Here is a 16,330-nt window from a genome sequence, read left to right as displayed (position 1 = left end):
GGATAGTCCTTAAATTTACAACTTATTGCTTATGAAGTTTAAGAACAGGCATTTTAGACAAAGTGATTAAGAGCTATGTTTTTCCTCACATAGCACATAAAACGCCATGAGCACCTTTTGAAATTTATAAACATTCAGGCAAAATTGTAAAGATTATATATCACTGATAGTAATTTTTTACATCATTGTTCATTTTTAATTTACTTCTTAGTTACAAGTGCCCCTAATTACTGTAATAAAATCTAGTTTACTTGTTTGTAAGCATATTCTGTTAGATATTAAGAGAATAATTTTGAAATCATTATTACTGCTCTTTGTATGCTGAGCTGGTTACTCACAAGAGTTTATCAACTTTCATATAAATCCATGTTTTTAATGTTAAAGTTTCCTGATCTGTAAGATTAGAACTAGATAAAACCAAATAAAAGTAAATAAAATATTTGTAACACTTAGCAAGGAAAGTTATAAAACCCAGCATTTGAATATCAAGAGTTACTCCAGAATGAATTTCTTAAAGTCAAAGATTGTGATGAAGTGATGTGATGTCTCTGAAGTGGGAAAGCTGAAGGGCAAGAAAAAGAATTCACTCCAAGTCTTCATCCGGTTAAAGTAAGCTTGGTGATTAAAGCCTTAGTCCAGCAGGTACATACTTAGCTTTGAGTATTCAAGTAATCTCTTTGAGATCAGCTTTCACCTGATTAAAGTCTTGCCACACACTCTACCAGCCAAATGCAGGAATGTACTTTTACTAGGTATTTTTGCTATCTAGTTTATCAAGCCTACTATAATTTTCAGAGAATTTTAGATTGGAAATCAGTCAGGGAAATAAAAAATAATTCATTTGTTTAGTATGGAGCCCTCTTCCCAGCTGATCTAGTTTAAATAGAAGAGATCCCATTTATCAACCTTTTACAGAAGGATAAAAGGGTTTTGATTTTGTTTTAATTAGGGGTATTGTTTTTCCACAGTTAAGTTATCCATGGCTTTCTCTAACATCATTCAGGTATGACATTCATAGGGCTTAATCCTAGTTTAAAGGTGTTTTTTTTTTCTTGACAAGCTTATTAGAACCAGTTGAATTATTTGAGACTGAAAATCCAAAAAGCACAATTAAGCTACTAGGAATAATTACACCTTAATCTTTTGGAATCTAAAATCTGAGGGCTTTTGAAACTTTTGAAACTCCATGGCTATGGAAAGCTGTATCCTCCCATGCACTGTGCAAATGGCTTCTGCACTGTATGCCACAGAAGCTTTTTGATGCCAGACTACACTTCCTTACTTAATGACCACCTAGAGAGGATCTTGGGAAACTACCTGCAGAAAAAGATTGTATGGTAGCTTCCCATATTTATATTATAAATTATATCAACCCTCATAAAGACATGTTAAATCTCTAACACTTGGTTTAATTCAGGGCAAAATCATTTGCCTTTCAGAAGCTTTTTTCTGAGCCAGAGCTTCGGCTGCAGCACAAATGGGTCCATCATAGAAGCAAGTAGCTCTCAATTTGGCATCCACCCAAAACAGAGAGCAAGGCCAAGCAGATACTGAGAAGTAAGGGACTGATTCTACTCCATGTAGCTGTCATACAGTGTGTACTCTGGAGAGATGTCAAATTTGCCATAGCAGGAATTGTAATAAAAATAGCCTCAGATCACCTCCTGCTGAAGTAGTGGAAAAAGCCTTATTCTAAAAGATAAATCTCTATAATACCGTAGTGTTACAGAAGACCTTCTGTGCCCATATATGTAACCCATATATGTGCTGGCCTAGGTGGGAGGCCACTTTAATAATAAACATTAATTTATATTATTGCTCATAACTAAACTATGTAAATACACAGGTAAATCCAGATTTCCAGTTTACATTTTAACCCACTTGACATGCACAGGAATATAATACTTATCCTCTAAAATAAAATTCTTGTAGTAAAAAGACTGTGGTACAATCCTTATTCTATTTTTGAGAAATTAGGAACATCTAAGTCCAGTAAAAGATGTACTTCATATTTGGGGAAAGAATATAGAGAGTTTGTTGTCTTCTGGCAGATAGGCGAAGTATGAAAATTACTGGAAGATCTATACACAGCTGTTTTTTAATTAAAAGAGTATTTTAATACTTCATGCGAGGAATTAATATTTATTTGATAATAATACATAATTCAGCTGCTCAGCTCTCATCTAATATCGCTCAGGGATAAAGGTGTCTGATTCAGAAATAGTGCCCACCACTCAAACTGAATTTTCATCATAAAACAGCTCTTTTGGAATTATCAGTCAGCCTTACAGGATTATCATGCACTTCTCATTGTGTTTGCTTTATAAATTACCTTCTATTTAATTTCCTTTTCAACGATGAAGAATGAAGCAAACTATACTACTGCCTATTTTTGATCATAGTCCTCACTTTAGTTAGTCCATAAATATTTAGTTAAATTGGATATTTCTTGTTGGTTGGTTGGAAATATTTTCATGTCATTCAAAGAGCTACACAATAGCTAAGAGAGTCCATATTAGTGCGCAGGTGCATCCCCTCAGTGGTGGAAAAAGAAAAATCCATTTCAATGGGGATACACCGTGGTATTTAGTTCCATGCTAAACTTCCCCTTGGAGAAAGAAAAATCTAATTCCAAATTGCAGCTGAGAGAACTTGCTTAGCCTTGTAAGATCAAGTATTTAGGAAAAAAATCAATGAACTTATACTAAAAAGAATATTAAGATGCTTATCTTCAACTACTTTTCTTATGAAAGTATGATGGCTGGAAAAGAATTTAAAAAAAATAAAAATTATGCTATCAATGGGCTACCAATACCTTCAATTATGAGCTGAATTAAATTTATTTCTTTTTTAATAATAAGGTTTACAGCTGATTATACATTTGTACCTGTGTATAAATACAAATTCACTTCTATTCACATATCTTAGAAATTCTACAGTGTGCTATGTAGCACACTTCTGTCTTTCTCAGTATCAGATAGGAGATCCATGCTAAAGAAACAAATGTTATGCCAAACACCAAGTAATTTTAAAATCCATTTATAAAAAATTACTTTAAATATTTTATGTAATGTGCTGTTGGAAACATGTTCTTCTGTCACACCATTTTTACAAAAATAAGAGAGGAGAAAGCCATATGCAAAAAAGATGCATGTTTACTCAGGAGAGATGATTATTTCTGCAGCTCCAATTATTTCCATATTTGAGAAACTAAGTATGAAAAATGGAATGGGTTTGACATGGCTGAAGAGAAGAATATTAACCTCTGTTTGAATTCCTGCAGCTTCTGCATTTTATTCCTCCTCAGTGGGCATAGTGGTGAAGCTCGCTTCACCAAATACTAGTCCTGGACTAGAGGATCCAAACGTAGCCAAACATCATTTCTTCCCAGAGAAGGAACAAATAAACTACCAGCATTGTTTTTGATACACAGCTGATACAGAATACCGCTGACAAACCACTTTAACTGACACCTAGCACTTCAAAGAAGTGCTACTGGTGTAGAGCTAATTTAGAGTATGGGCGACACGGTTATTTTTTGTTCGGCAGGATACCAGATGAGCTATTGAGACTGAACAGCCTTCTCTTTGAAAGGCAGTTTCAGATCTTCCGTTCCATCTGTATCACCTAGAGAAAACTATTTTTACAATGCTGTTAGAAGTTCTTTCAGATATCAGTTTCATGTTATGATCCCAAGACAAGTGTATAGAAGAAGAACAGATCTAGGAGACTAATTACATAATACTAATTTAATCAAGATTTGACATCTTAACAAGTGAGAAATCCGTATAATAATTTTACATTACTTGTTCACCAAGTATTACAACCTCACTATTATATAATGAAGCAAAGATTTCTCTCTTTTCTTGGATCCTTTCATTCTCTCTGAGATATTTTCTGTAATTCCCGAACACTTCAGGTATGAACGGTGCCCCTGTACCTCTGTACAGCAGTGACTCTGTACTGCAGCATGTCACTCATCCCTTTCCAGTCTTGTCCACATATATGAAAAAAAAAAATCACAGCAGTAATAAATAAGTCTTCCATCATTTTCTTCTAAAATATTTCTTTCATTATTATTTTCTTTATAAGCTATTTTTCTCCTCTGCAACATTTCTACAGTAGTGCCACTGTCTCCACTTGAAAACTAACATACTTCAGACAAATAATACAAATCTAAACTTAAAATTCATGGACCAGCTTTAAAGAAATGCCTCCAAAGTTATATTCCAAATCACTTGAGAAATTATACTTTTAATGTTTTCTGGTAAAATTAATGCTAAAAAGCAGGATTACATATCACTCAGAAATAATTGACATATGTCTATGTTAGCCCATTTTAGCATAACTTACTCATAAACATGTAAGAATTAAAGTAATTTCATACGTAAAACTCATTTCATAGATTTTACTTCCCCATGCCACTTGCAAAAAAAAGGAAGGGTTTCACATGGAAAGCCAGGTGTCAGAGCAACCCCCTTTCTGGCTGATGACAATTCCACTCAGTAGTAGCTATTACAATGTGGAATAGCTCTTGTGGAATCTTAGCATTGGACATGAAGTCGGTAAACCACATCAGCTAATAATCCCTTTATAAAACCAAAAGACAATTTACTTCAAGTATGTTTTTGCTAAGTAGTTATGACACAAAGTAGTCATACCCACTCAGGTTTGTAATTCTAAGCATTCCTAGAATAATTCAGGTTAGGAGGGACCTCAGGGGGTCTCTATTACAACCTCCTGCTCCAAACAGGCTCAGCTGTGAGGCAAGGCTTTGGCTGGTCAGGGCTGGAAGACCTCCAGTGATGGAGGCAGCACAGCTTCTCTAGGCAGGCTGGCTATGCTGCCAGACTGTCCTTACGGAGAAAGTTTTTCCTTATATTCAGTTTGAATCCATCTTGTTTCAGTTTAGGCCACTGTCATAAATCCTTCTGTCATGCACCACTACAAGGCTCCATCTTCTTGATAACACCCTTGGAGGTATTGGGACGTTGCTGTTAGATCCCCCCTAAGCCTTGTCTTCTCCAGGCTGAACACATGCCAACAATGCGTTTGGAAATCCATTCTGACTAGCTTCAAAAGAAAGCATTAGCAACTGGCACTGGCTTGCATTATTTATGGCTTTTGTTTTGGTTTTATTAAAGGGTTATCTGACATGTCCCTCCCTGTGGTTCCTTGCTTTTAGTAGGATCAGTTGAACCTCACTTTTGGCAAGTAGCTATTACGTTAAACAGCCGTATAGATGGTATCTATCCTGCAACCTTTAACACATCTCATACTACCTGACTCATCCTCTGAAGTGATAAACATTCCTTTTTCCTAGCAAAGAACAATATCCAAACCGACATATTCTTAAGACAATAATTTAACAAACCACAGGTATGTAAGGATATTGATACTTTTCTGTGCTTTTGCGTCTCTTAATTTAAGAATTGAGGTAATTCTATTCCCAGGGTTTGAGGAACACGAGGAGGAGAGCAATGAGGAAAAGTTGGATTTTTTTTTTTCAATTAAATCATGTTTTATGGAAAGCTTTTTTCCTTTAAGTCTGCATGTGTGGGAGGTGGAAAGATTATGTGAAGAGTTCTTTCTCAGCCAGATTTCTTTCTGTATGTATAACACAAAAGAATTTTGTATAACAGAAAGCAGTGCTTCCCTTCCAGATGTGCAGGCTGATACCAAAGTGAAGCCTGACCAGGACAGCAGAAATCCTTTCATATAAAGTCATTGTATAAGATTGAAAGATACCTCTTTCTGTAGAGATCTTGCGTCATAGCCCTTTATATTTGCTAAACAGCCCAGAATCTGCAAGATTAAACCAGGCCTTTAAAGGTTTCCAACATACAACCTTTCTCATCATGAAAATACTGTCTTAAACAATCCTCCACAACAGAGGTACTGCGAAAGTCACCTGCTCTGCTCTATCTTGCCAAAAAAAAAAGTGCAGTACAAAACTAAAAGAGGGCTCCTCTCTACAGCCTCACCTGTATACAGCCGTGAGGCAAGTCAGCTACGCTCAGGGTTATAGCAAGAACATGTCTCAGCTGCTAACAAGGCCAGGGTAATACTGGGTTGCCATTACAGACAGAATCCAAAGCAAAAAAACATGCTTCAGGTTGCCCCAAATGATATCAGAAATGGTGTTTTTCTAACATATTAAGTATTGTATTGAGGCACTACAAAAATGATTACAGCTTGAAATAAACCTCCTCCATTCTTTTTGTAAGGTTTTGGCAGAGGAAATTAAAAATAGAAAGATTGACACAAAGTAGCTGGGATCTCTCTGATAACATTGGTTTAGGCACTATGTCAGCCTTGTGTTCCTGATTCCCATACAAGCAAGAATTCTTTTATTTAGGGATGTGAAGCAACTGCTGTTTACCAATGAACTGTCTACTGCAAACATTTGCAGTGATAAAAACTACTCAAGTTTTTTCAAGGTAATATTACAATATTTTTTAAAAGCAACTGTTATTTGGCTGCCTCTTCCTGCTGTAAAACTTCCTATTTACCACTTTCAAATTTCAGTATTTCTTTGACTTGTCAGAGAATTTTTAATGCTGCTCTGTGGTGAATATATAGGATGAAACTAGGTCACTTCAGTAACCTGGGGCTGTCTTTGCTCTGTCTCAGTGAACATTGTTGGGCCATGGTGAATGAATTATTTCTTTCCTTGACTGACAATGGAAGGAATTATTTTAGGAAATTTTATGTCCATTTTAGACTGGTTATATATTAATATGAAGTCCGCTAAGACTTTGGAAACAGGAGCAGAATACTGCATTTCACAGTAAAGGCTACCCGGGAGAGTCCCAGAAAGATCAATCTTTGCTCTACTTCTGTTCAGTGTCTACTTTTATATCAAGTGAACAAGTAGACAGATATGGAGGTAACCCTTGAGTCCATCTACCTTAACAACGAACAGCTAAATGACTGCCATCAAGAGGACAAAAGGGAGCAAATGGAGTAAGTTTTTAGCCAGAATGAGCTCTTTGCACATGACACCCATGAATAACATTTATATTCTCAGTTGAAGAAATTATGGCATCCTGGGTTACAGAACTGACTTCATCTAGAAAATAATTTATTATGTCCCCACAGTACTGCAGCATTGCATTGTACCTGAAGCCAGCAATTTAGGAAACAGCCTGATCTGAAACATATATCCATGGGAGTGACTATTATGAGCAAAAGTAACTTTTCTCTCTTTCTGACACTGGCTTCCTTTATGAAGCCACACATTAGGGTTTCAGTCCTTCTTTTCAAGGTGTTTATATTCATAAGATGCTTGTGAGTATGAAAGTTCTCAAAGTTCTCAGCCAAACTTAAAATAAAACTTAAGGAGACATTTCCTAGCACCACGGCAAAGCCTTGGTACCCTCTCCTGCATATATTCCTTACGGGCTCATCTGGGATGATGGAAAAACCTCTACACAGGATTTATGTTCCCAACAAACATTGCCAGCCCACACGCTAGGGACAGGCCATTTCACATCACCTGCAGTAAAATGAAAAATTACCTTCCAAAGGACCTCTCTGGAGATGCCGTACTGAACTTTGTGAGGTTTGATAACACAGGGGAAGCACCGTACCATAAAATTGCACTCATGTTAACGGTTTCATTGCATAAAATACCATTTTAAATAAGCCCTTTCTTGTCAGTGTCCAAGTTCTCAGCAGCGCTTGCTCCCTTCTGTGTCTTCTTTCCAATGCAGCCCTCTCCAAGAAAGGGTTCAAACAGGACTGGGGTGCATCAAGAAGAGTGTGGCCACCAGGTCAAGGGACCCCATCCTCCCCCTCTACTCTGCCCTGGTGAGGCCACATCTGGAGTGTTGTGTCCAGTTCTGGGCTCCCCAGTTCAAGGACAGGGAACTGCTGGAGAGGGTCCAGCAAAGGGCTACTAAGATGATTAGGGGACTGGAACATCTTTCTTATGAGGAAAGGCTGAGGGACTTGGGTCTTTTTAGTCTAGAGAAAAGAAGACTGAGGGGAGATCTTATCAATACTTATAAATACTTAAAGGGAGGGTGCCGGGTAGATGAGAACAGCCTTTTTTCAGTGGTGCCCAGTGATAGGATAAGAGGTAATGGGCACAAACTTGAACATAGGAAGTTCCATCTTAACATGAGGAGGAACTTCTTTACTTTGAGGGTGGCAGAGCACTGGAACAGGCTGCCCAGAGAGGTGGTGGAGTCTCCCACTCTGGAGATATTAAAAACCCACCTGGGCGCGGTCCTGTGCAACCTGCTGTAGGCGACCCTGCTCTGGCGGGGGGGTTGGATTACATGATCTCCAGAGGTTCCTTCCAACCCTGACCATTCCGTGATTCCGTGACTGTCCACCTACCCGATGCCCGGGACGCGTTCCCCAGGCGAGGGAGGGGACCAAGGCGGGCCCTCCCTCCTTGCCGCCCCCTGCGGCCGCCGCGCTCCCGCTGGGCCCGCTCCCAAGCTCCGGCCTTCACCCGTCGCTACGGCGAGCCAAAAACGCAGCCACCCCTCGCCCGCCAAGCCGCAGGCGAGCCCGGCCGCGGGGCCAACCCTACCCAGGGCCGCAGTCCGCCGAAACGAGGCGTGAGTTGGTAACCCGGCGCCGCAGCTCCATTTTCCCGCCCGGCCCCCGCCTCGGCCTTGCCCGCCGGCCCGGCACTGTTGCTATGGTCGCCCCCTCCTGCCCCCCGGTTGCTAGGCTGCCGTGGTGCCCCTCCCACGCCTCCCCAAGGGCGCGCATGCGCATTGTCGCCCACAGCAGGTGCCGCCGGCGCTGGTGGGGCCTTGCGCGGGGCGGCGGGTGGATGGGACCCGACACGACCCGGCCAGGTCCTCGGTGCCACCCGCCTCCCGGGCGGGCGCCTGCTTCGCCAAGCGCTGCTAAAACGTTGACGCGCTTCTCAAAGGAGCGCGGGAGGTGCCCGTTAACCTGTTCCGAGTGACGTGGGATGGCGGGTGCGTCCGTTGGGCGGTGTGGAAAAACGGGCAGCTCCGCTGGCTGCTCGTTCCGGTGCACCCACGGCCCGCGGGGGGCCCTCGGGGGCTTCCAGAGTGTCGGAGTACTTCGATATATCCGTACTTACCAGTAATTTGATTTCTAGGGGGATTCCCCCCCCCCGGTTTTTCATACTTGGGAGTTCAGATGCTTTACCTGAGCACCACGGGGAAGTGTGAGCATCAGGCAAGTGGCTGTGATGGTGTGGGTAACACTTTTCAAGCGTGGTGGCTGGAAGGGCTGAATTGAAGTCCCTGTCTGCTTGTGGCTTCTTCCCACGGTGTTTATTGACAATCCTTTCCCACGTGTTAAATCTTAAATGGTTTTGTGTCCCGCTTGGTAACTGCCAGGTCTCTGAAATTTGAAAGAAGTGGCCAAATAGGGAAAAGGAGATAATTTTTTATGAAGTCAAGAGTGTATCGCTCCCCAGGCTGAGGCAGCCCACACAGTTTTAGCACAAACAATTGGAGGCTTCCCAAATTTCTTTGATTGCTCATCACTGTACCATACTACAAATGAGTTTGTTCAGTCATGGCTAAAGCCATCCACCCACTTACAGCTATTCTTATAGAAAATAACGCCCTTTCCCACTGATGCACATAATTTCTGTCTTCTGGTAATTGTACCTCTGATATATATAGAGAAGACAGTAATGGATGAGGGCTTCAACTTGATTTCTGACATATCACTGGAAAAAAGAGGCGATGGCTTAAGTTAATGTGTGTATACATTTTGCCTGAATGATAAATAAATAAATGGAAAGCTTCAATTGCACTGTTTGGTAATGTCAGTAATTTTCTGAGTTTATGAATGGCTGAAATGCCAACAAGTGGACATAGATATAGAGTCATAGGTATAATGATTTTGACTGTAACTAACTTGAAACTTTTGAAGACTAGAAGTTAAAAAGCATGTCAGGCTGTATAGATACAGTTAAGATGCCCAAATTGCAAAGTAAAATGCAGCATGAATAGTCTTAGTCAATGTATTTTCTTGTTAAAGGGAACATTCCTTTCTATTTGGTAATACTATAAGACTTCAAAAATTGTGTTACTTATGCGGTTTAACTGCTTATTCAGATTAATAAAGCACACAGTTAAAAAAAAATTTTTGGTCACGCATTTGGAGTTCAGAAGCTTAGAGAAAGAACGGGCAAGCATACAGCTAGAAATCGCAGGAGTAAGGAGGCTCAGAAGAATTTTCTGAGAACTTTGGGAAGTATGTTGTGACTTTTACAAAGTGTATTGAAAATCTGAAGAGCTGAGATACAGCACTTCAAGGTGAAGTTCCATAATTGTGGAATTATATATTTATATGTCTACCTATATCAATGTGAAGTTCTTCTGTGTTCTATATTCTGCAGAAAGAGTGGTTGAAGATAAAGTGTGCTGTGCCTCCCATCTTGTCGCACAACTGCCTGACCACTGGCTTGTGGCTTGCTTGGGGGCTGCTCCTGGGCAGACTCATCAGGTGTGCCTGACGCTGTGCTCACTTGTCAGCTGTGTTGAGATGAATTCAATTCCTGCAGGTGGCAGGTAGCTCTAGCCATGCTGACTTCATGCGCAGGAGTTCAGAGTTGCCTGTGGCAACAGGGAAAAGAAGTTCCATTGGAAAATCCTTTGCATCAGTATGTGGAAGAATATATATTTACATATGTAGATATCAAGAAAAGCACATCCTGTTGTCACTATGTATAATCATGCACCCTTTGATTTATGCACATTCCATTAAGTGATATCATACATATCTTTTCTCATATCTGAGACAGAAAGTATAATATCTTGTGATACTGTGTGGGACTGTTTCCTACACAGCGCTCATGGATGTCACATAGGTGGAAAGTACAGAACATGTTAAAATTATCTGCTGAGAAAGAAGAGCAATGAATGTTTTCTGGCAAATATAGGTCACCTATTTGTGCAAGTTAGTTTCACAGTTCACTGCCTAACCTCCTGTTTTTTTACCTAAGGAGGGTTGTATAGCTAACATAAAATAAATATGTGGTACGTAGACTGTGTTAATGTTATTTAAATACATCCTTGAGGAATGAAATTGAGAGTAATACAGCTAAGCAATAAGAAAAGTACTGGACCATTAACACGATTAAATTAGTGTAAGTATACAGGACTAAGTAATCAGTATACAATGCCTCAAGTATGCTTGCAGTTATAGCAAATACATAGTTGCATTATTTGATAAAGGTCATATGCTCATACCTTTTAATACTGCATTCTAATGTAGAAGCCCAAATGGATTTTTTGTTGCTGTTAGATTTTAGGAAACAGATGTTAAAAAATCTTAAAAAGATATTCTTTGCATATGACAGGGAGGTACTACTTCTATATGTAGTTTTGTTATCGACTCTTGTCACCGAGTTCTTGCTGTGGAGACCATTTAAATATACTCATTTCATAGACATAATGCAAAATTAGAGAGGTACCAAAAATTCCACAGCTCAGCCCTAAATTTGCACTTTATTATGAAAAATATAGCACATCCTCTTCACAATTAGTGCTCGTAATCTTTATTATAAAGCTATTTTTCTCAGAATTTGCACACCGGATCAGAAAACAGATGAAACTGTAAACTCAACCTCTAAAAGATGGCTTTTTTAACCTGTATCAATTCTCTGATAAGACTTGCTGGAGGGCAGCGCAGATGGCTGTGCCAGCACCAGGGCAGGGGCTGGGTGTGGACAGGGCTGCTGCTTTTGGTAACAGTGACAATTTCTGCTGGCTTAAGGCGTTCATTTAACCACTGTTTTTTGGGTATGTAACTCCATAGTGACCGAAGATTAGGTTGGTGTTCTTGCGATCCCATGGTATTTCCTTCCTTTCCTCAGCTTGGCACTCTGACCTTCTTTTTCTTTGGCAGAGGATTTTTACCTACCCCATTGTGAGCTAGTTTGGGTAGTGAAAGGGGCAGAGATTTACTTTTCTATTAAGTGAGCCTTCCAAACTGACTTGTCAGAAGGTCAGTATGAACACTACGGGCAGCAGTATGAGATAGCGATGCAAAGCTGTGGGCAAGATTGCAGCATCTGATTTGTATTGGCTTAAATGATCTTGGAAGTAAAACTGTTTTGTGTCAGTCACAGCTTACCTAGGCTAAGCTGCTGCAGTCCTGCCATCTCTTTCCTGGCTGCATATATCTGCTATCTGCACCTTCTTCCTGTAACCATTCACATCCATGAAAATTGCATTGGTACAGGGATCAGAAAAAAACTAACTGTTTTATTTTTGTTAAGATTAATTTTCAAATGGTTGAGCTTCTGAACCAGCTCCCTTTCTGGTCACATAAGCACCCAATTTAGGTTGGTTTAAACTGCCAAGGAATTGCCTTTCAGAGGGATGTGGTTTATTCACCTAAAGATCTCTGTTGGATGAAGGAGTATGGAAGTGAAAGCAGCCAGAGACAAGAGCTCTGCAACGTGTGAATTCCTCCTGCTTGGTGCTCTCTCTTCCCAGCGGCCGTGTTTGTAGGCCTCTGGTATGTGTCTACTGACCTTGAGAGATAACCCAGGAGAAGCATGTTCCTCAGTTGCCTACTGAAATGCATAGAAGAGGACTGAAGTCTATCCACAAGTTAACATTCACACCAAAACCTCCCAGCGTGTTCCTGCCTTTCTGAGCTCTATCACCCCAGTCTGTAAGACAGCATTAATGCTGTCAGCCACTGAGCAACATGACAAGGAAAGGAGAGCTTTCGTTGTCCTGGGAGAGAAAGTGTTTGTGACTTGTGTACCTTCTTACAGACTGCAGGCCTGGCTGTATTTCTGACTCATTGTTTATAGGCAATAACTAGATGCAGCCTTGAACATACAAATGTTGACAGCTTTAAATAAGTCAGATTTTTCTGAAAATCTATCTTGTGAGCAGTGTGGCTTCCTGGTGCTGTAAAGCCTCCCTTTAAAAAGTGCCAACGGATATGCATAAACAGGCTTATGCTAAACATACATAAATAAATTGCATATACAGTAAGTTAACTGTAAATAAGCACAAAAGAGAAAGAAAAGGAAAGGGAAAATTCTGCCCAGCTATGTGTATTTCTGGTATAAAATAATGCTGAAAAGTGAATCTGACATGTGTATGCGTCTCTAACAGAATTGAGCATTTTGCTTGAAAAGCATATAAGATGTACTGAATTATAAGAAAAAACATTTTCTTTGTATTTACTGTCTCACACATACTAAACCACAGCTTCCCCTAAGGCTGTTTTATTTATCAATTCATACTTACAGATAATTTCCATAGAGTTACTCTGAAAAAATTGCAAGATGTGGTAAGAATAATAAAAAAAAACACAACCTCCGACATTTTCACAGGAGATACTGTAAAATAAAACCCTCAATTTCCTTTTAAGCTACCCAGTCTCATAGACTGTATTCAGAATGTAAAATAATACTGAAATTACAAACATGCGAGTATCAGTATTTTTTCTCAAAACATGTTGCCTGGGGAAGGCATGTGCTGCTCTTCTATTGCTCTTCACAGCCAGTAATACCTATGCTTAAACCCATTAATCTGTGCTGTAATGAGGCTCCTTCTGGAATCTTCAGAAGGAACCAGCTGTTTTGTTTTCAAGGAACTTTAAGGAACTTTTCTCAGAAGTCTGTGGCAACTAGAAAAAAAGTCATTGCATTTTGAATCTGCCAATCTGCAAGTGGGAACCTGTTTTGTACACCCAGAATCTGTTATGTGTGACAAATGTGACATAAATCTGACATCTGTATGTGCCTTATGTGTGTCACGAAACCTTTTCTTTCATCAGTTCTAAAGTCGGCACTGCTCAACTGTCATGCCCGAGAGGTAGATGAGATGACTGAGGGCCAAAGACTAAAGGGACAAGGACTGACACAATAAGAGCAAGGCTGTAGTTTTTAACACTATTTCAGGTATATTGTTATTTTTGAAGCATATTTTTTTCCTTTGTTGTTAATTCCGATTAGCTAGGGTGCCCACTGCCTGGGTTTGTGCTTGTAGCTTAGGCTATTGGTCAGGGCAGTAGAAACGTAGACACACATCCCCTTCTCCCACTGCTGCTGCTGAAGCAGCATCCCCTGGCACAGAGACAGTGCTGATATCTGAGGATTTAGAGCTCCCTACAAGATTTGCTGGAGGACATCTGTCAGAGCCCAAAGAGGTAACAGCTGCACAGGGCAGGGCGGAAAATTTTGAAAGAGAGCGAATACCGATAAGGAAAGAGGACAGCAGTTTCTATCTGCCTAGGGCAGCAAAAACCCTTACATCAGCTCTGCTCAATTTAAATACAGATTTTATTCTGTCTTTGTGCAGTTTTCCCAGGGAATATTGTGACGTACATGTGGGTTGCATTATTCTTTGTGTTACTATTGGCTCACCTAATTCATTGTAGGGAAAGGCATTCTAAGGAGAATACATTTTAGAGTTATTTTTCAAAAATGCAAAGCATATCATCCTAATGAATACCCTCTGGAAGAGTCCTGTGCCCGAGAACCCACATTGTTTCGTGCACTGGCCCCTAGCAGTTTGAAGGCAGTATTTAGAGACATGGGAAAGGTCATTGCTGCTAAAACACATACTGGAGGAGAGAAAGAAAGATATAAAAAAACATGCTGCCATGATAGACTGAAGGAAAGCTACATATTTGAAGGCTGCCAGGATTCAGTGTGAAGGTTTGATGAAAGCTATAATAGGTGCTTTTCCATCCCAAAAGAGCCTTGGGTAGTTACTGAATAATCTCAAGTCTGTAACCTGCAGAATGATAACGGCTGCAATACAAGATGCAAGTTCAATGTAGAGACAATAGTGTTAATGATCCTCAGGAAGCTGTAGTGTCACAGTACCATCCAGTGAGTACAAACAGTTGTTTCTTCTGTGTCACTTCTGTTCGACCGTACACACGCAGATGGAAATAAAACTGTTTTTTCCCAAATGAGCCTTAAAGACATTATTCAAGATGGGTTGTGCCTGGAACGTGCCATATCAAACAGTGATGACTGAAGACTAAATGACCCGCAAAGATGCCAGTGAGACTTCACAGCTTCTTGTTTCTCATTACCCACTCACTGCAAATCCTTCCTACAACAGGCTTGTTACTCCAATGCTAAGAGTAAGTTCTCCTTGCCTCTCCTCAGAGAGCTCATAAGGAAGCGACATTACTTGCTCTTCAAATATAAATAGCTTTCCTGCTTTTTTTTTCTTGTCAGGGCTCAATGAGAGTGGGTTGCCCCTTATGAGACGATGAGGAAAAGGAAGGAGCCGAGGTAAAAGGGAATGGAAAAGACAATAAAGAAACATGTTATCAAATAATCTACAGCAATTAACTTTGCTAATAATTACCTATAACTAGTACTCACTAGTTTATAAGAGTGTGGATATACGTCTTTAATCTGTGTAGGCCTGTCCGAATATGAAGAAAAGCGTCAATAGCATGGACGAATAGAAGTCGTTGGCCTGCCTTTCAGTGATGCGTGGGCCCGGGGCTCCCCCTGAGCGAGGGGATAATAAAGATGAGCCCTAAATTCCCTTCATGTGGGTTAAAATATGAGACCTGATCTGATCGCTGCCTACAACTACATTGTCTCACTGCTTGTTTCAGCATGGGCTGAATGTCATATCTCTACTGCTGTAAGTTCTCTCGGGAAAGTACAGAAACAAAGCACCAGATGTTTAACCAATGAGACAAGCTTGTCCCCATAGCCCAAGGCCATTAAACAGTTTCAGGCTTCCTGGAAATCCAATCTAGCTTTTGCTCTTTTAATTTCCTCACCTCCCCTTGGTCTGCTCCCAGTGTATAGGTGTTGAAGCCAGTCTCCTGGCTGGAAATTTTGCTGGCTCCATTTTGACTGTTATCTTTCTCAATAATAGTGTCCTCAGTAGATGTCCCCTGATTATTTTAAATTAAATTATGAGGCAAGGACGTGTATGTGTCCTGTTTCACCAGACTTCCTTCCTCCCGCTGCTAACTGCAAAGCTGCAGGTACTGCTAGAGGGACTGACAGAAGGCAGGGAGAATCTACAGCCCATGCTGGCTGTCATTTTTTCTGGGTCTTTTTATGCAAGTGATTGGCACCATCACTGGGGAGCTGTCACCTCTCATCATCCACTGTCATTTGGATGTTTCTAAAAATCCTGCATGTTTCTGCAAGCTATGTCACCCTCTAATTTAGCAAATGTGTTCTCATTTTTAAATAGTTTTGTTTATTTCTAATATGTTAAAGCATGTTTTGCCTTCTTTGTACATGAATCAAAGATTACCTGGGTGAGACTGCAGATATATTTGGGGGTTTGCTGCCATCTGCAGTTGAAATCTGATATTAATCCCGGTTTGCACGATTCCTCCTTCCCAGCGTCTTCAAAAACCT

The sequence above is a fragment of the Vanellus vanellus genome (genome assembly GCF_965231255.1).
Source record: "Vanellus vanellus genome assembly, chromosome: 3".
Classification (NCBI taxonomy): domain Eukaryota; kingdom Metazoa; phylum Chordata; class Aves; order Charadriiformes; family Charadriidae; genus Vanellus; species Vanellus vanellus.
This window is presented reverse-complemented; position numbering follows the sequence as displayed.